Raw genomic sequence first — 16,049 nt, 5'->3', positions numbered from 1 at the left:
CACAATGACAAATGTAGCAAAGGCTGCCAAATTAACTTTTTTTACCCAAACTGGTGTTTGTTTAATAACTCAATATAGCAGCAGTACATAACCCAGGAATATCAAACGTCAAGATGCTGCAAGGCCTGAAATATTGTGTATTTTGCCCCAAAAAGGGTGTTTTATTAATGAAATAATATAAAAATATACAGGGTGTATCTCACACGGCCTGACCCACAGTAGGCCTCAATTAAAGATTTGTTTGCCCAAAATGGCTGTATTTCAAATATCTGAATCAAACTCCTGTATTTAAAGGTTGTATCTCACATGGCCTGACACACAATAGGGCTCAATTAAAGATTTGTTTGCCCAAAATGGCTGTATTTCAAATACCTGAATCAAACCCCTGTATGTAAAGGGTGTATCTCACACGGCCTGACCCACAGTAGGCCTCAATTAAACATTTGTTTGCCCAAAATAGCTGTATTTCAAATACCTGGATGAAACCCCTGTATTTAAAGTGTGTATCTCACACAGCCTGACCCACAGTAGGCCTGAATTAAAGATTTGTGCACCAAATGGCGGTATTTCAAATTTCTGAATATAACCCAAGTGTATAAAGGGTCGATCTCACAATGACATATGCAGCAAAGGCTGCCAAATAAACTTTTTTTGCCCAAACGGGTGTTTGTTTAATAACTCAATATGGCAGCAGTATATAACCCAGGAATTTCAAACATCAAGATGCTGCAAGGCCTGAAATATTGTGTATTTTGCCCCAAAAAGGGTGTTTTATTAATGAAAGAATATAAGCCCTGTATATACAGGGTGTATCTCACACGGCCTGGCCCACAAGAGGCCTTAATTAAAGATTTGTTTGCCCAAAATGGCTGTATTTCAAATACCTGAATCAAACCCCTGCATTTAAAGGGTGTATCTCACACGGCCTGACCCACAGTTGGCCTCAATTAATATTTAATTGCCCAAAATGGCTGTATTTCAAATACCTGAATCAAACCCCTATATTTAAAGCGTGTATCTCACACGGCCTGACCCACAGTAGGCCTCAATTAAAGATTTATTTGCCCAAAATGTCTGTATTTCAAATACCTGAATTAAACCCCTGTATTTAAAGGGTGTATCTCACACGGTCTAACCCAAAGTAGGCCTCAATTAAAGATTTGTTTGCCCAAAATGGCTGTGTTTCAAATACCTGAATCAAACCCCTGTATATACAGGGTGTAGCTCACACCGCCTGACCCACAGTAGGCCTGAATTAAAGATTTGTGCACCAAATGACGGTATTTCAAATATCTGAATATAACCCAAATGTATAAAGGGTGTATCTCACAATGACATCTGCAGCAAAGGCTGCCAACCAAATTTTCTTTGCCCAAACGGGTGTTTGTTTAACAACTGAATTTGACAGCAGTATATAAGCCTGTAATTTCACACGTGCTGATGCTGAAAAAAGTGTGTTTTTAAAACCCCAGAAAATGATGGCTGTATTTCTAGCTTAAATTGCACACTGACTAATCCAGATGTTGTATATTGTCATAAAAGTGTTTTTTTTTTGTAACAGAATATGAAAGCTGTATATATTAAACTTGAATTTAACACTTGCAAATCAGGAAAATAGTGTTTTTTGGCAAAAAAAAAGTGTGTTTTTAAAACCCCAGAAAATGATGGGTGTATTTCTAGCTTAAATTGCACACTGACTAATCCAGATGTTGTATATTGACAAAAAAAATAGTTTTTTTGGTAACAGAAGCTGTATAGATTAAACTTGAATTTAACACTTGCAGATCTGGAAAATAGTGTTTTTTGCCACAAAAAGTGTGTTTTTAAAAACCCAGAAAATGATAGCTGTATGTATAGCTTAAATTGCACACTGACTAAGCCTGCAAATGCACCAGATGTTGTAAATTGCCCAAAAAATTGGGATTTTCAATGTCCCAAAAGCTCAGATGCAGTGCTGGTGCACTGAGCTTGCATAAAATGGCCGCCGCCGCCGCCCACTTAATTGACTTATTAAAGTTATTTTTTTCGGTCACTGGGCTCAGGGCAGGATAAAAAAATTGTGCCCTGCACCCACAAAACACAATGTTTGTAGATCGCTGAGTTAGATTCTGATTTTGAGCAAAGAGTCTCTCCTATTCTCTCCCTGAAATCACCAGCAGCAACCTCTCCCTACACTAAGCACAGCAGAGTGACGTGCAGCACTACGTGACCAGCTTATATAGAGGCTGGGTCACATGCTGCACTGGCCAATCACAGCCATGCCAATAGTAGGCATGGCTGTGATGGCTTCTAAGGTCAGACAGTTAACCGCTTGTTGATTGGCTGCTCTGCAGCCTTTCAAAAAGCGCCAAGAAAGCGCCCAACACCGAACCCGAACCCAAACTTTTACTGAAATGTTCAGGCTTGGCTCCGGGGTCCAAAAATCCTAAAGTTCGGTACGAACCCGAACTTTACAGTTCGGGTTCACTCAACCCTAGTCACTACCTCTTGGACTAGTCCTGAAGTAGTTGGCTGCTGACTCACGGGGGTTAAAGACACTGGTGCAAAGCACCAAAGGAATCAGGCAAAAGGCATAGTCTGAACACGGTCCAAGGTCAGGGCAGGCTGAGTATGTGCGTATTCCAGAGAGCAATTACTAGCTCGTGGCAGGCAGCAAGGAACAGAATCGGTAGTCAGGCTAGGTACAAAACCCAGATAGTTAGACAAGAGATCACACCTTCACTGGTTACTAGACACTAGAAAACACAAAGCTCAAGCAAGACGATGGAACAACAGCCCAGCTAAATAGGGAGGCGGAAAGCAGGACCATGGTGGACAATGGCTGCTAATGCAACATTAGTTACGACACACTTAAGTTGCTCGGTTGAAACTTATGATAAATCACACTGACAATTATAAGGAAAGAATTTCCAACCCCATAAAGATCCTGAATGACCAAATACGTTTCAGCAATTTTGTGTGATATTGTGGTTTAAAGGGATTGTCCAAGATTTTACAACTGATGGCCTTTCCTCAGGATAGGCCATCATATCTGATCTGCAGAGTCTGACTCTTGATCAATTGTTCTGCAGTATCTCTGGTGCCAGAATGCCACAGCTCAATCCACAGTGTAGTAAGCAGCGTCAATGCGTCAATGTGTACAGGATTTTGGCCAAGATCTTCAATCAAGATGGCGGCTGGCGGCTCGTCGCGAGCAAATGTAGGAGTTATTATTTATTTAGTTTTTTACACTTTGTCAGGTTAAATCGATTCGATAACATGAAGCACGGGGAAATTCGGCTTTGAGGCGAATCAAATTTATCCTGAATTTCGGATCCTTCGTGGGAATTTGATTCCCTCATCTTTAGTGATGGCCTATCCTAAGGACTTGTAAAATCCTGGACAACGCCTTTAGGCTGTTTGATTTAATCAGCTATGAAAGAAAATGTAGCAATTGTAAGACATGTAAGGCTGCTTTTTACAATTTTTTTTAGAGCAATATTTTTTGATATTTGCATGTGTGGCAAAAATAATAAAAAAATTAAAAAAATATTGTAAAAAAAAATATAATACATTTAAAGTTTTGCATTTTTCTATATCCAAAATTTGATAACGCATTACAATGGATTCCTTATTTTATTTGCTAGTTTTAAAAAATATATAATATGTCTAGTCTCTGGTGAGTGGGGAAGCCATGGCACCAGCTTGTGTTAGCATAGGTGTTGTGTTTTTCTTCCTTAATTTGTATATTTTAGCATGTCTTGGCCTTTGTAAATATTTTTATTATTTAATATGCCTCCCAAAAATTAAAAATAGCTTTACTCACCACTTTATATCGCCTACTTGGCTCCAGCAATTAAGGTACATACTGCAGTGCTCTCATGTCATAACCTGCTTTTTCCTGCAAGGATACTGTAGATATCCTAGACTTTATATATCCCTCCACCAACTTGTCTTTTTCAGTATTTTGCGGTCCGCAAAAAACAGATCCGCAAAAAATACAGATGACATCTGTGTGCATTCTTTTTTTTGAGGAACGGAACAGCTGGCCCCTGATAGAACAGTACAATCCTTGTCCGTTATGCGGACAATAAGGCCTACTTGAGAAACCTTGGCGTGGTGCTCGGGCTCAGACATGTCCTCCACAGTAGGATATGTTGGCTAATCTCTCAATTTTACATCAGTATGAGGGTTTAGTAAGATCGCAGAGTGCACCTGTCTGTATAAGTTATTGTTATTTGTTTGATGGTTTATCACATCCACACATTTGCTATCCTGTGTAGGATGTCTATTGTGGTACTTATGGTCCGTGCAGGATCTTCCCCACAGGTATAGATGCGCCACTGCATATTGGGTTGAGCACTTCCTGCTTTTCATTACCACACCAATTTGTAGTTTATATATAGAATTGTTTGGAGGTCTAAAAACTCCGCATAACGGACAAGGATAGTACTGTTCTATCAGGGGCCAGCTGTTGCGTTGTGCAAAAAACGGAATGCACTTGGACGTCATCTGTATTTTTTGCGGACCGCAAAATGCTGAAATAGCCATACGGTCGTGTGCAAGAGGCCTAATAGGGCATGTTCTATCTTTGAAAAAAAATTAAAAACAGAAATACGGAAACCGAAGGCATACGGGGTACCTTTCGTTTTTTTGCGGATCCCTTGAAATGAATGGTTCCATATATGGTCCGTATATGGAACGCAAAAAACGGAAAGTAAACGGAAAATAAAATCCCAGACTCCTTGTATTTTAATACTACAGTTCCTCTAGAGTAGGAACTAAAGCTGGGCTCCAACTTGAATGTCCCAATGAACCTACAAAAGATGATGGGACCAACCACGCCTGAGCTCCAACTTCAAGGCCCCGTCGAATCTACTGTTCTGTACATGGTCTTCTTTTTGGTCACAATGTGTTATTTATTACCTTTTATCTCTGTTCAAGAGATCCTGAGATGATTAATGTGAGATCACCAGTTTTGTTAAAAAAATAAAATAAAATAAGATTATTTGACGATACTATGCCGTGAAATAATGCATCTATTCTATACGTGTGGCTTGTGTTGTGGTTGTGTTGTGAAGGGCAGTTTGATGTTAGTATTTTTTTTACTGTTATGACTAGGGGTGAGCAAATCAAGCTTTGAATACAAGAACCAAAGTCGGTTCGTTCCAAAACTTTGTTTTAATGCCGTATGAAGACCTGTCTCCCTACAGCATTAAAATGCATATGCTTTGATGAGGCAAAATCTGTTAAGTCCGAAGTCGTGTGAGACTTTGGTGAATAACATTGGGCTTCGATTCTACCTTTGTACCGAAGCCAACTTCAAATTCCTTTTTTAAAATGTTTTTAAAGTCGGAAAATTGAAGCACAAACTTTTGCGTGACTTCAGACTTAAAGAATTTTGCCTCGCAAAAGCACATACATTTTAATGATGCACAGAGACAGGTCTCTGTACAGCAATAAAACAAAGTTTTGGAACGAATCGACTTGCATTGAAATACTTTAAGAAAATTCAAGTGCAGATAAGTGTGGCCACACAGGAAATTCACCGATAGACCCGGCCCAGTTCCTTCTAGGTCTAGCTCAGCTGAATATAATGATACCTTTCACTTAGCGATCCATTCTGGAGAAAAAGTATTTTGAATCCATATGCAAATCAGCTACTAAGTGCACTGAGGGTGGGCCCCGGTGACTCTGTGCACTCTTGGTCCTCCTGCTTCTTCTGCTAGCTACTCTTTCTCCTTTTTGATTGACAGGGTTAGGTTTCTACATAGTCATCTCACCTGGACCTGTCAATCAAGAAAGAGAGGGAAGAGCTGGCAGAGGAAGCAGAAGGAGCGAGGGTGCACAGAGAGGCTTGGACTTGGTCAGTGGATGTTTGAATAAACAAATTAATAAAGATGGATACATGTTCTGTCCGCGTTCTCTATGTCCATGACTTACTGACATATGAAAGGGGCCTAAATCATCTGTTATATTATATTTAAACCTGGTGGGTTTTGTCTCTAGTTGCTCCTCAATGAGCAAATCCTTAAGAAATAAGAAGATTCTGCAGGATTTTTCTGGTCCAATGTAGAAATTTTGTTTGGAAAGGGATGATAACATGCATTCAATTATACAACATCCTTATCTGTTTTATTCACCTGCTTGCATTGCTAATTGTCAGTAGGATCAGACCGCAGTACAAAGGAAGAAAAACTGTTGCGAATGTTTTATATTCAGATAAAGAATTAACTATTTGCTTTCAAAATCGCATTTCTTCCATCTTAAAATTTTGGCAATGTTTTTGGTTTAGTCAGTGTGCTAGGTCTCCTTAAACAGGCCACTTATGTATGGAAACTTATTGGCAATGCTTCATGGAAAAACAATATGCAAAGAAGTCTCCACTCTCTACCAAGTAAAGAGTAGTGTTGGGCGCGAATATTCAAAATGCGAATATTAATCGCGAATATCGGCACTTCGAGAATTTGCAAATATTTAGAATATAGTGATATATATTCGTAATTTTGAATATTCTAGATTTTTTTTAATCAGTAACCTCTCTTATTGCTTGTGGGCCAATGACAAGGCTGGAATGTCTCTGTCTGAGCTTAGCAACATCCCTAGCAACCAATAGGAAAGTTGCCTACCTCTTACTATATAAGAACCTCCCCAGCAGCCATTTTCTACAGTTTTTTTTAAGTTCTGAGAGAGAGAGCAGTGTCATTGCTGTGCTCTGTGCTTTCCACATTAGATAGATAGTCGGAGATAGTCAGTGTAGGTTATATCCTGATATAGTGTAGCTGTTGCAGTGCAGTGTGTTAGGTAGTGTGATAGGTTCTGCTGTCCATACACACATGCATACACACGTATTGCGCTAAAATATTTGCATCATTAATGCCGATTAGCGCAATTGCTGATATATTGGAGAACTCTGCATATAAAGCCAGTTTTAATGTTCTGCCATGCCAACCATTTTCTCCAGTCTCAGGAAACCTCTAGCAGCTTGGAAAATGTAGCAAAAGTGACCCACGCCTGTATTTTGCGCGCATTATGCAAATATTGCATTGCCGATTAATCTCGAATTCACGAACATATGACGAATATTCGCCCAAATATTCATGAAATAATGAAAATTCGAATATAGCCCCTGCCGCTCATCACTAGTAAAGAGAACCATCTCGCTAGCACCACTTTGTGGAAGTGGCTCCTTATGAGTCAAAATCCAACTTTTGGACTTGGTACATGACAAGGGAAAACAGCAAAGCCAAATAGCCATCTGTAGATAGGTGTTTCGGGGGATTGCCCTTAGTATGGAGTAGGTTTCTGGCTGGCTGAGCGTGATGCCTTGGATGAAGCTTAGGCAATGTGCTAGGTCTCTTTAAAGAGATCATCTTTGTTTGGAGACTTAGTAGAAGTACTCCTTGGTATGGACACTTATAAGCAATGCTCCATGAGAAAATAATATGCAAAGAGGTATCTCCCAAGGAAAGAGTACCACCTCGCTAGTGTCACCTTGTGAAAGTGACTAAGCTGCGTCCAAGACATCACACTCAGCCAACCAGAATCCTATTCCATACTGACGAGGGGCATATACTTCAAAACAGCTGTCTACTGATGGATATCTGTCCTGGCTATTTTCCCTTGTCATGTCCCAAGGCTGGTTAAAAAGGTCAGATTTTGACTCATAGGAAGACATTTCCTTAAGGTGGAGCTAGCAAGATGGTTTTATTTCCTTGGGGACCTCTTTGCAGGCTCTGTCTAGCACACAATTATCATCAACCCCACCACTTTTCTCAGGCTGTAATATGTCATGGGTTCCTTGCTCCCTGCATTATTACCACCTTAATATTTGCCATTGCTACCACAACCAACATAGCTATACATTTCAGTCATCATGTCATTCTTCTCCTTCTGAAATCCTTCCTCAGGGCAGTCCAAACATTGACTCTGGAATATTTTCCACAACACCCAGGGTGTTGTCTCTTACAAGAAGACAAGGTGGCCCACTAGAAGTAATCAGTGTGTCTCAAGATTCAATAGCAGACGCCGAAGATCTCCTCCCTGGTCCCGGATATTAACTCTTTCAATGCGGCAATGTGAGACACATTGGATCTTTCTGCTTAATACCTTCACCTCATACGGCCTAAATAATAGAAGCTACCTCATACTCCATTAATAGCAGTCAAGTTCCTCTCTCTTCTATTATATTCAGTTCAATCTTGGTTTTATATACATTTTCTATGTTTTAAAATCATGTGTATGTAATAGCTCCACCTGAGTGTGTTGAGCGGTCGCCCTATATTGCTACCACTCACACGGACACGGTTAGGAAAAAAGGTTCAAGTTATCAGAAATGCGTCGCCGTGGATCGGTTTTCACTGAATGCCCTTAACATGACATTGTTCATGGTGTATGGACTTTTAAAGGCATTGAAATAAAGTAAAGTTTTAGCCTGGTGCTGGTGGTACCATGAGTCCATGAAGATGTCCATGCCCATGAGTCTGTGCTCTATGGAGAGGCTAAGTCAAATAGGGGAGCCAATAAAGATAAACAAATTTCAAAAGGTATATCTGTATAACCACTCAATATTATATTAATCAGAAATACCCCAAATATATCATATGGACACTCTGTGGGGGTCACTGAAAAATGCAGCGCTATAGTAATATATCCACATATATTAAATAAGTAGATACTTAAATGTAAAGGGGTGAGTCACCATTAATAATATTGCGCTGCATTGACAAGAGGCCCCCACAGAAATAAATGCGTGGACAAAAATCACAATAAAGAATATACCATAAGTATCAATTCAATAAATCATATAGATACCCATATTGGTGGTGGTCCCTCCCAATTATGCTCCGTGTGGCAGAAAACCTCGACGCGCGCTTCGCTATACAGCTTCGTCAGTAGGTAATAGAACTAAAAAAGTGGGATAATAAATTGGTCTCAAAACAGTTCACACCTGGAAATAAAGAGCGCACACCTGTGATGATGTAGAGAAAAGCAACACCATGGCGCTCAAAGGCACCTCCCCAAACACACGTGTGACGTGGACGCATCAACAGGTTGCACTCAATTCCAGGTGGAAACATATTACCGGGTATAGAGCTAGTAGAAATGACATATTAGAAGATCTATAAGGGCAAAGTTAAACTCTATTAGAATAATTGAGCCATCACCAATTGTCACCGCCAGACATCTGTGAGCTCTGACAGACGTTCTTTAAAACCTTCTGCTTGAGGTTCTTTTGTTTTGCTTTCGTTTTGTCATCTCGTTTCCCTCTCTCAGCTGTTATCTAGTTGCACTGATTGCATCCCTTTAAATCCCCTCCCATACTACATCACTTTGCGGTTAATACAACTTCCTGGAGGGTGTGCATGCTGGATGCTTCAACTGATGCTGCTACAGATAAGTCTGTTCATTTATCTTTGTTTTCCTGTTTGCTTGATCCGAGGTGACCCTGACTCCCTCCGTATTAAGTGTAGGGAGCCGGTGGTTGTGTCCCCTCACTATTATAGGGTGTTCAGGTTTCATACAGTCAAGGAACGAGGGTATGCAAATTTCTACCATTGAGATTTTTGCATAGGCTGAGCAGCTAAGGGAGAGAGCTAGCGTTGTTACAGGGCTTACCCGTTTGTTCCTTAGTTTTGGATCAAGTCAGTCGGATCTTCATTTGTGTCTTCTAGTTTTCTGTTACACCATCCGTGACACCAATAGATTAAAGTGACAATAAGCATGTGATGAAACATACATTAGAAAGTCACTGACTAATTACAAACTTTCTGCCACACTGGGCATAATTGTGACCACCGCCAATATGGGTATCTATATGATTTATTGAATTGATACTTATGGTATATTCTGTATTGCGATTTTTGTCCATGCTTTTATTTCTGTGGGGGCCTCTTGTCAATGCAGCGCAATAGTATTAGGCTAGGGCTACACAATGACATGCGTCTAGCGACAATAAGTCACACAGGGCACAACTACACTGCAACATCTGTCGCGCGACATTGATGTCGTGTGACAATTTTTATAATGATATGGCAGGAATGCTCAACTTGCGGCCCTCCAGCTGTTGCAAAACTACAACTCCCAGCATGCCTGGACAGCCTACAGCTATTAGGGCATGCTGGGACTTTTGCAACATCTGGAGGGCCGCTGGTTGGGCATCCCTTGTCTATGGTGTTGCACTGCGACATGCGACATGCTGTGATTGCGACGTGACAGTCAGAGAAAAATTCATCTTGGATGGATTTTTTTGCTACTGTTGTGTCGCAGCATGTCGCAGTGCGACACCATAGACTATCATTATAAAAATTGTCGCACAACATTGGTTGCTACAAAATGTGGGACAAATGTCGTCGTGTAGCCCTAGCCTTAATGTTGACTCTCCCCTTTGCATTTAAGTATCTACTTATTTAATATACGTATGTGGATATATTACTATAGCGCTGCATTTTTCAGTGACCCCCACAGAGTGTCCAAATGATTCCTTTGGGGTATTTCTGATGAATATAATATTGAGTGGTTATACAGATATACCTTTCGAAATGTGTTTATCTCCAAATTGCTATATGACCTTTCATGTCATCTTGCACTAATCATTGTCATTTCCTTTGTCAAGGCTGCTAAATTCCAATTACAGGCTGGTGCAATGCATTACACACTACCAACACTAGAGGTCACTATAACACGATTTATATAGGTCAGCCACAGGAAGTTAGGGAGATTAGATTAGGAGTGAGGAGTTAGGAGTAGAGATGTCCCGAACTATTTGCCGGCGAATAGTTCCCGGCGAACATCGCTTGTTCGCGTTCGCCGCGGCGGGCGAACATATGCGATGTTCGGTCCGCCCCCTATTCGTCATCATTGTGTAAACTTTGACCCTGTACCTCACAGTCAGCAGACACATTCCAGCCAATCAGCATCATACCCTCCCTCCCAGACCCTCCCACCTCCTGGACAGCATCCATCTTAGATTCATTCGGAAGCTGCAGTGTCACAAATTTGACTAAGTTGTAATCGCAATGCGATTAATACAGGTTATATTAATCGCATTGCGAATTCAACTTAGAGCTGGGTTCCTAATGGTTGTATTGCTATGGCTGGTGTCACCCGGTGCGGTAGAAAATGGTGTCACCCCTGCCCCCCTGCCCCCCCCCTCAAAGCCATAATAAAGAGATAAAGAGAAAAAAAAAGAAGTCACTAAGTCAGCTCCAATCAGATATCTGCATTGACCCAGAGTCTTGGTCTATGTGCAGATATCTGATTGGAGCTGACTTCTTATTTTCTCTTTTGCACATAAACGTTTAAACTATATTCCTTAGTAAAAATGATCAGTCCACACCATGTGGGTCCATATTTATGAGGGTCCCCCTGAGCAAAGATTAGTAAATGTGGCCAGGTGGCCCCAGCCCACAGTTCAACCTAACCCCTTATGTCTCCTGGCCTGGGGCCGTCTCTATAATAATCCATCAGTAATTTATGAATGGGGTTAGGTTATTAACTTATTATTATTGGGGTATTATTAAAATAATTTGGTCTAAAAAAGTCAGAGCCGCTCTACCTACCTCCTCCTCCCGGCACCGGAGACTCCTGCAGGGCAGCTGCCGTGGCGCCCCACCACTCACCAGGCTGCAGTGAGTCACACCCCCGTCCCCCTTTACCACGTGACGGCGCGACGTGCTTGCTTGCGAAGTTTAGAAGTTGAACTTGTGAGTGAGAACTCCTGCGCCGGCGGGCCGCGGGTGACACCCCATCAGACTGGTGTCACCCGGTGCGGCCCGTACCCACCGCACACCCCTCGCAACGCCACTGGATCTAAGTTGTAATCGCAATGCGATTAATACAGGTTATATTAATCGCATTGCGATTACAACTTAGATCTGAGTTCCTAATGGTTGTATTGCTAGAATTGACTAATATAACGAAAATAGCACTATATTCTCAATCTTCGTTATATTCTAGCAATACAACCATTAGGAACTCAGATCTAAGTTGTAATCGCAATACGATTAATACAGGTTATAGTAATCGCATTGCGAATATAACTTACCACACTCTGCGTCAACTACGTAATTTTCCATGGGAGTTTTGCCATGGATCCCCCTCCGGCATGCCACAGTCCAAGGTGTCCCCTTGAAACAACTTTTCCATCACTATTGTGGCCAAAAAGAGTCCCTGTGGGTTTTAAAATTTGCCTGTCTATTGAAGTCTATGGCGGTTCGCCCGGTTCGCCCGTTCGCGAACATTTGCGGAAATTCGCGTTCGCCGTTCGCGAACTGAAAATTTTATGTTTGCGACAACTCTAGTTAGGAGGTAGGAGAGTAGACACAGTTTGCTCTGTTCTCCTGGGGCTTGCCCAGGAGGTGAGCTACTTGAACTTTTGGAATCCAGAAGCAGGATTTAGTAATCCTACATTGTAGAGTCAAGGCCAGGCACTACTTGGACTCTAGTTCAGACAACCTTTTCAAAGAATGGAGCAGAGAGTTTGCCTGCCATGATGGACACCGCCTGCCTTTGGGTTGTATAGTATTAGTTCCAGAGGATCCATATTAATTGCAAGACTAAATAGCCAGAGCAAAATCAGAAATCAAATAAAGTACCATCATTACTCCTATCAAAGTTGAGCTGGGACCTACAAATATCACCTCAAATAGCCTGCTAATTGGGATTTGCAGCTTTACCATTTCACCACCACCTGTATGTATGACAAAGTGCTACTATATTTATTGCAAGACTACAATTCACAAAAAAAGGTCCTGTTTGGTTCAATGACTGCCTCTCTCATTATTCTACTGTATCTCCGAATTGTACCTTACTGTGCTGGCATCACAAACACAGGGGCCCAGCCACCAAAGCACCCTAAGCATACCCACTACCATCAAGGGAACCTCAACTTCCACCTGGCTGGTCCTCCCTGCAATAGAGAGTCCCCCGGAGGAATTAGTGCTGTCTTCCCTTCCACTGCACGCTGGCCCAGGGAGCTACAGAAAAGTTAGATCAACTACTGCACCCATTTGGCACACTACCACTCTCACTCACTCACTACACCCCTGTTGTCATGGATGAGGTATAGGAGAAAACACCACACTGACAACCAGGAGGGAAAGGGAAAGCCAGAATGCCTCAACTCTAGGGAAAGGAAAAAGTCACCTACTGGAAAACCCTGCTCCTGGCCCTGACTACTAACCGTATGGGCACCCCTTGAAGGTAGGAATGCCTATACCATGGAACCTGGGACCTATGGATATTGGCAGGGCTGAGACAAACCCGTTCCTTTCTAGATGAAGAAAGAAGTGTCTCCCTGAGGCCTAGTAACAACCAACAAGGAAGGGAAAACAAAACACAAACAGACGCAACACTTAACTTCTGTAGTGAGATGGAAGACCAGGAACTCCAGAGAGGACCACACACCAGCTCTTCCAAAACCAAATGAAGCTATCTTACCGCACAATCAGAAGGGTGGGGTAATACTAAATATGGTAGAAGTAATGACTACTAAGCTACACCTGTACGTATGAGAGTACTGTATGTGTTTAATGTGGAATCAGCTGACGACGGTGTAAAAGAAGTGCGCTCTTTCACGCTACAGTAAGATCTTGAGCCTCTGCACGGTTCTTTATACCTGGCGCTAACATTCACCTGTAAGGCTGAGTTCTCACTTGAGTTACTTGGTCAGTTTTGGCCCTGTGACTGCCCAAATAAGTGAAGTGTGCAGTGATTATAAGAGCGACACCTGTCATCTACATGTCATACTGACTCACAGTATTATTTCACTACCACAGCAGACTCCCTATGCGTGTTACTGCAAGGCACAGTGTTATACAGTACACTAGTGTTGAGCGAACTTGTGTTTTAAGTTCGGCGTCTAAAGTTCAGGTTCGGGTTATCGAAGAATACCGTTATGGAGTCTAAATTCCGTTATGGTCCGTGGTAGCGGAATTCATAATGGGATTCTTCAATAACCTGAACCCGAACTTTAGACGCCGAACTTAAGACACAAGTTCGCTCAACTCTATTCTACATCACTATAAAGGCTCTCTGCAGCCTGGAAATAGCTGTTTTTTTAGCACAATTCACCACAAATAAATTTGGATAAAATCTTTTCGGAAAATGCAGCGAACCGACCAAATCGAATTTTTGAGAAATTCGCTTGTCTCTAATTACGAATGATAACAAAAACTAATCATTAGAACTAATAACAAAAACAACTAACATCATCAATTCAGTTTCTTGGATACTAAGAATCATGTTCTATATCTTCTCAATCATGAACTATCTTTCCTAATTGTGAACTAAAATTCTTAATCTTGAATTGTGATTTTCAATAAGGAGGACATACAGTACAGACCAAAAGTTTGGACACACCTTCTCATTCAAAGAGTTTTCTTTATTTTCATGACTATGAAAATTGTAGATTCACACTGAAGGCATCAAAACTATGAATTAACACATGTGGAATTATATACATAACAAACAAGTGTGAAACAACTGAAAATATGTCATATTCTAGGTTCTTCAAAGTAGCCACCTTTTGCTTTGATTACTGCTTTGCACACTCTTGGCATTCTCTTGATGAGCTTCAAAAAGTAGTCCCCTGAAATGGTTTTCACTTCACAGGTGTGCCCTGTCAGGTTTAATAAGTGGGATTTCTTGCCTTATAAATGGGGTTGGGACCATCAGTGGCGTTGAGGAGAAGTCAGGTGGATACACAGCTGATAGTCCTACTGAATAGACTGTTAGAATTTGTATTATGGCAAGAAAAAAGCAGCTAAGTAAAGAAAAACGAGTGGCCATTATTACTTTAAGAAATTAAGGTCAGTCAGTCAGTCGAAAAATTGGGAAAACTTTGAAAGTAGGGCTATTTGACCATGAAGGAGAGTGATGGGGTGCTGCGCCAGATGACCTGGCCTCCACATTCACCGGACCTGATCCCAATCGAGATGGTTTGGGGTAAGCTGGACCGCAGAGTGAAGGCAAAAGGGCCAACAAGTGCTAAGCATCTCTGGGAACTCCTTCAAGACTGTTGGAAGACCATTTCAGGGGACTACCTCTTGAAGCTCATCAAGAGAATGCCAAGAGTGTGCAAAGCAGTAATCAAAGCAAAAGGTGGCTACTTTGAAGAACCTAGAATATGACATATTTTCAGTTGTTTCACACTTGTTTGTTATGTATATAATTCCACATGTGTTAATTCATAGTTTTGATGCCTTCATAGTCATGAAAATAAAGAAAACTCTTTGAATGAGAAGGTGTGTCCAAACTTTTGGTCTGTACTATATATATATATATATATATATATATATATATATATATATATATATATATACACATAATTTATTGATAATTATTCATCTTTTTACTTATTATATTTTTTATAATTTTTTTAATTATTTTTTTACGTATAAGGGATCATTTATGATTGTCATTGGTTTTAGTATTGTATGTACATATTGATATGGTGGGTATGCTATTAAAGTGTTGAATCTTGATGTAGTCCCAGATGGTAGAGTGCCAGTTAATACTTTTGAATCAAAGTTTTGTAAACTTTGCTCATCTCTGTTGGTATTGCAGCACAGTCTTATTCACTGCAGCACCAGACACAACCCATGTACAGGAGTGGCGCTGTTGTTGGAAGAAATCAGCCATGTTTTTCTAATCCTAGACACCGCCTGAAGTATGGAGATGTACATTATATTATGAAACCGTGCAAATTTGCCCCTCATGATCGGGTCCTGGCTCAAAAAAAATCTGCAAACTGCATTATGGGAACACGAAAAAGAGCCAAGCGCCGTTCTTTCCCAGTTTATTCCAACCTCAGGTGATTTATTAAAGGCTCAGCGCAGTTGAAGTGAATGCAATATAATATGGCTTTTAAAAAGCAACTTATGAACTGCATGAATAGATTTTATGCCGGCGCGAAAATGAGAATTCATTGAAACTTTTCTGTTTGCCTATAAGCGAGGATCAGTCATGTTGAATCTTATGGCTTCCCCGTGATTTCTAATTACAATTGCAAGTCATTTAATTAGGACTCCATGCCGAAGCGCAGCCATAACTCAGACAGGAAAACAATT

This window comes from Bufo bufo, chromosome 5 (assembly GCF_905171765.1).
Source record: "Bufo bufo chromosome 5, aBufBuf1.1, whole genome shotgun sequence".
NCBI classification, from domain to species: domain Eukaryota; kingdom Metazoa; phylum Chordata; class Amphibia; order Anura; family Bufonidae; genus Bufo; species Bufo bufo.
This window is presented reverse-complemented; position numbering follows the sequence as displayed.